Genomic DNA, 6,074 nt, shown 5'->3' on the forward strand with positions numbered 1-6,074 from the left:
AGTTTTCCAAACAGGTTGTCAGTAATCTCTGAAATGCATAGAACAGCAGAATTAGACGAGATATTCATAACAGGGTATGACTGTGTCTCCAAAGTCAGTCCTGGACTGAAAATCTGCTCCATCGCTTTCCTGTGCCTGATACAAGGACAGAGCAAGTTGTTCTAGCCTGTAGTTACAGAAACACTCTACCCACAGATACCAGGTGCTGGCCTGCTTTTAGCTCTGGAAAGCTCTGCTTAACTCCATAAATCAGGCAAGTGACAGCTATTTCTCCAGCACCGCGGAATCACTAAACGTCAGAGATGCTGAAATCTGTGTAAATGTACCATTTTGGTTGGTAACAAGGTATGTTTTTATTTTCCATTCTTCTAGGTAGTTTTCCAGCCATGTAGGAATGATAACCCATTGTGAGTCCCACCGAGCTGCTGCCACTTTCTGATGTGGGTATGGCAGCTTGGGGTTGTGCTGCTGCTTCTGCCCTGCTCGAGCCCTGACCTGTCGTTGCTGGAAGGTGGCCCAGGGGTGAGCGGTCCCCGGAGGGTGGCTGAGCCTGCCCCTAGCCCCTTCCATCAAACCCCCCACAATCGGCATGGTTACAGCGTGGGAGGCTGTATGATGCAGTGAGGGTTCGTGTCACTCATCCTGCCTCAGAGCACTGCATCCTGGCGTGCCAAGAACAGGTATCTCAAGAGCCAAGCAAGCTCCTGTGAGCTGCAGGGGATGCTGCAGGAGGTTTCAGATTTCAGCAGAAGTGGTCCTGTCAGTGCTGCTGGGCTGCAGTCGCATCTCTTGCACTTGCTCAGCTCCTGTCCTGCTGCAGACAGACTAGCTCCCTTCTGCCCACCCTGAGGGCCGACCCAGGTGCTTGGGAAGGGCGAAGAGGGAGAGGTTTTGCTTTCCCACCCTTGCAAAGAGCTCTCACCAGGTCACCAGATAACATGTCCGGTTCACAGGGAGGTTGTACATTGCAGAGCTCTGAGGATGGGAATTGCCACATTTCCCCACAGCAGGCTCAAGGCAGCTCAGTGATCAGTTTAAATCATTAGAAACAGCTATTGCTTGAGGTCAGCCAGGAACTGCTTGTCTCAGGTCTGTCCAGCTCACAGGAGCCAGAGATTGAAGCATGATTGCAGTGAGCAGACATGTTGGGACTCTGGAAATAGACCTCATCCTTCCTCAATCTGTTTGGCCAGAGTTTTGCTCCCTTGTGCATGGTTATTTCACAGGCTATAAATTGCAGTGATTACATCTTCCTGTGGGTTTGCTGAGCTTCTCACACAGTGGGGCTCAGACCCGCTCCGTCTCAGGGGAATATTTAATCATTCATTGCCTTGCTCAGGAGCAAACCCCATCACAGCCCATACGGAGGGTGGGAGGGAGAGGAGGACACCCCATTTTCCAGGGATTTCAGTGGGAAGGGGGACAAGTCCCTAGCTCAAACCCTGCATGGGGGCTCTGTGGCTGGAGCAGAGCGGCAGTGAGGATCAAAGGGGTGAGCTGTGCGGTGGAGAGAGCCAGCGAAGGAGGACTGTAAGATGTGAGACCAAGAACAAGGAAAGAGAATATATACGCACCCTGCTACTGACTGAACTGATCCTTTCTGCAGCAAGGTTGGATAACACAGGCGTGATCCACAGAAACTGAGAGCAGCTCCGTGCCGCAGGAAATCCCAGGGAGATGTGGTGGTGGGTGGGCAGCTGTACAGGACAGAGGTCTGGGTGAGCTTGCCCACTTCAGCTGCCTGGAGCATCATCTCACACGTCTGTGCTGGCCGAGGGGCTCCCTCCGGGCATGGCACCACTCTCCATCCTCCTTTGCCCTCTGGAAAAGGGCTCTTGAAAATGAAAAAAAAAAAAAGGCCTGTCCCCACCTGCCCAAGATCTCCAGCACCTTCACCTGTTTGCTTCCCAGAAGAGATTCCGTCACTGTTTCCGGCACTTTCATTATGTCTGGACATCTAAAAGAAGGAGAGAGGCGGGGGAAAACTGTTGAACGAGCTCCAAGCATTCAAGGTTAATTATTTACTCTACAAATAGAGATGGAGGTGAGACCAGAGGCTTGACAACAGGGTGGGCTGCTGGGCTGAGCCAGCCAGCCTAGGGAAGCTGGGGGGAGAAGGATTTTGGCACCTGGTCCTGCCCGGGCAGGGTGAATCCCCCACGGTGTCTGTGTGGGTGGGTGGTTCTAAAGCAGCCCCAGAGCTATTGTGTTGAAATGTCTTCAACCCCTTCTGCTCTATTTCCGGAGGTCAGGGGTGGATTGGTCCCAGTAATGATTGCCAGGTGTGGGTGAGGGACAGGGAGCACTGTGTCCTGGAGTTATACATTGATATATTCACCTCCCTGCTCCACAGTTTGCCCCAGGGAAAGTTATTTCCATGGGGATGTTGGCCCTGGATTCCTCCATTCCCGGAGCACCCTGGAGGGAACTCAGAGCAAAGGAGCAAAAAAGGGGTCTGGAATGTTTAAATGACATTAAGCACAGTTACTTGCCTTGTCACTGAGTGGTGTAACCTTGGGGAGCCTGTGGTGCCAGGATGGAGGTGAGCCAGGCAGTCCTGCTGGGCAAGGCCCTGGTGTAAAGCAAGAGGGGTAAATCAGGAGGTACCACTATGACACGGGCAACATACACTTCTTTGCTTTAGGAGCCTGCCAGCATGTCACTTGTCAGTGTGGTAGGGGAGATCAGAGGGTTTAGTGAGGGATTGATCAATAGTCCTGTGGCATTTGGACTTTGTGCCGCACAGAAGAGAACAGAGAGGTTCATCACTTTCCTACGGCTGGGAGAGGCTGTGTGTCCAGGCAATGGAAAGTGTGGGGGGTGGGAATAATTATGATCAGCTGAACAGGGAAGAGCAGCAGCACGGGCTGGGGGGAAGATGCCCTGATGTTGAGATGGGACTGGGCAGAGCATCGTTCGGGGCTGCCCCCTTGTGCAGGGGGAATCCTGCCTGAAGCTTCCCCCAGCCAGCTGGCCCAGTGCTGAGCTTTTCGTCCTTGGGCTCTTCAAAGCCACATTTAAGCCAGAGACTACCCTGCTGTGCTGGGAAAAACGGCAGTGGGTAATGCTTCTGCTGCTCTGGAAGGGTGACAACAGGGACAAAGGGAGGGAGCTATTTACTCAGTCACATGCCGAGGTGTAGAAAACCCCTTTGGACTCAAAGTCCAACTAAACTTCTTTCCATCCTGGTTGGTAATTGTCTCCTCTGCCTGGCATTTACAGGGTGTTGGTTTGTACAGACAGGCTTGCTACAACTGGGGTGCAGTCAGAGCAGGTGGCAGGTCCAACATGGATGGGGTCTCATCTGGACCTCCCTGGGAGCTGTTAACTACCCCAAAACACAGCTAGCACCTAATAAACACATCCCTGGGGGAGCTCTGCACCCCACAGTTTAGGCCATCTCCCTCCCTGCAGTTTTTCCGGTGCTCTCTCCCAGTACCCACTCTCAAGGAGCATGCCTGCTCCTGGAAGTACCATCAGGGCAATGCTGATTTCAAGGAGTCTGGCCCCAGAAAGTCATGAGAATTTAAAAATTTGCTATGTTGTGCAGTTGTTTACCATTTTCCTTCAATTTTGCTAGAAGGTCATAAACCTCAAGCTAGCTGCAAGGGTTAATTTTCTTTAAAAATGAAACCTAAGGGCCTTCTTACTGCAGGAGGGGGCTTCAGGTAAAAAATCCCACAGATTGTGGTGAAGTTCAATAAAATGGTGAAGGTGGGTCATGCTGTAATACATCTATCCCTTCCTGGAGAGAAAAGTCTTCAAGAAGCCCTGGTCCCTCACATGCCACCATTACCAGCCCTGCAATATCAGGCGTATGTTTTCTCAGCAGTACCATGATGGAGCTGGTGAGTGTTCAGAGAACTTTGCACTAAAAAACTCATGGTCCTTAGTGCCATGGGCACCACATGGACACTACCCTGTCCCCAGCGAGCCGTGGGGCACCCAAGCCAGCCCTGCCAGGGAATCACAGGCCCATGATGCTCCTCCATCCCTCCCAGACCCCAGGAAGGTGCAGCCCTCTGATGCTGAGCTCACAACCATGCTCTTACTTTAAAGTGGATGAGTGAACTGGAGAGAAAAGCCAATCCTTGCAGCAGGTGGCCTCCAACTGTTTTCCCCCAGCAATGCCTCAGATCACCTCCTGCTCAGCCTTTGCTAATCTACCCACTGACGCAGCAACAGTCATGCAGCACCCTGGCTGCGCTGTACAGTTGTTCGTGCGGTGCTCTGTACGGTTGTTCAGCCCTGCCATCAACAGGAACACATGTTCCTGAGAAAATCTGGCCATCTGGAGGAAGCATTGTGAAACTACCTTCCACCCAGAAGTACCAGTTTAATTGCCTTTTGGGTCTCCAGTCACAGTTGTGAGAACGGATTAATCACTGTCTGGGGTTTTGAATATTGATGTTCTCAGGCTGAGCCAGCAGCAGGCTGATGGAACAGCCTAAGTTTGCACCTTCCTACAAGGACAACGCAACCAGGGAGAAGAAAACAGAAGAGGCAAAAATGGGTTGAGAAATCACAAGAGAGAAGCTGGCAAATCCAGGTGGAAGCATCGGTGCTTCAGAGCTGTGGTCAGGGATCTCATGGCAAGTGGCTGCTGCAAATCAGTAGCCAATTTTTGCAAGCTATGTTCTATGAGAAATTTGCAGCCTGGATTTAATGGCAAACCAGGGTTGTTCTCAGTTGCTTGGCTGTGTGACCCTGGCTCCTTTTTCTGACTGTACTTCATTATGCAGCAGTGTCGCAGTGTTTTCACTCTGTCTTTTTAGGGTTAGCCCAATTGATGATAGATGCTAATGGTGAGGAGTTGCTTGTTGCCAGGCTAATGAGGATGCAAAGGTGTTGGAAGAGATCTAGGCATTAGGTAAGGGTTAGAGAACAAAGTACAAGCTCTGTGTCTGTAAATACCTAGATATTTCTGGAAATGATGGCAAAGGGTGAGAGTCAGGCCACAACTGAGGCAGAATGGAGGCTTCTGCCTCACAGGCTTTCAAATACATATGGCTTTCCCCTCACCATGGCAAAAAGTGACAACCTTGGGGATTTCCACGGCAACCCAGTCCCATTTCCCATCCATTACACTCAGTTTGCGAGGAAAGGGATTCTTCTTTTTGCCTTCTTGCAGCAAATTCAGCCTGAAGTCCAGCACATTTCTCCCTGGTTCCCATGGCCATGGCACATGCTCTTGCAGCACTGCCACCCCCTTCCAGGACGGGACAGTCCCAGTCTGCTCAGCTTTGGGGCCCGGTTCAGGGCAGAGGAGATATATCTGGAGATTTGCCTGCTGGATCCTCCTGCAGAACCGCTTACCATGGCCAGCATGGGGCAAGACCCCCTCCAGCCTTCATCATGCCGATGCGCACCAGCTCGCAAGTAGAGCCCTTAGTACATGCCCTGCCTCAGCAGCACTCAAAGGAGCAAAAAACATGAAAATTACCCTGAGGATCAAATCCAGCTCCTCCTCACATGCTGGTTTACCTCTTCTTCCAACACAGCTCATATCAGAACTGAGGGGTGTAGCTGGGGTGAAATGTCAATGACAATGCAACCAATGCTCCACAAAACAAAGTTTTTCCATTGGTGTTTATTAAACGAGAAGGGTCTGGTCAGTGAAAGAAGTCTGGTCATCTCAATGCAGCCTGCCCAGCTGAAAACAAGGGCTGGTTGAAGCTGCAGGACTCTCCCACCTGTTGCTGTTCTCCATGAAAAGAGGATTAATGTAATTCTTTTTGCTCTTGATGATCTTTGAGTCTTGCAGAAGTGAAGTCCCTCCATGCACAAGCACACTTCTCCACATGGCTTTTGCAAAAAATTTTGTCAAGTTGTAGGTGCATAAAAATGACTATAAATAGAGCTGGAGAGAATCAGGATGGAGGGGGGTGCAGAAAATGTCACAGTCATGCAGGGGGTCAGATCAGCTTTTCAGAGATCTAGAAAATAAGGGCTGTGAAGAGTGATTGAGAACACTGGGGTTGTTTCAGTTAAGAGAGGCCACTCAACAGGTTTCAGCTATGGAAAAGACTGCTGAAAAAAAGAAAGAGAATAACTTGCCCTCCCTCTGCAACGGG

This window comes from Tyto alba, unplaced genomic scaffold, assembly GCF_018691265.1.
Source record: "Tyto alba isolate M040663 unplaced genomic scaffold, T.alba_DEE_v4.0 Super-Scaffold_29, whole genome shotgun sequence".
Taxonomy (NCBI): Eukaryota; Metazoa; Chordata; class Aves; order Strigiformes; family Tytonidae; genus Tyto; species Tyto alba.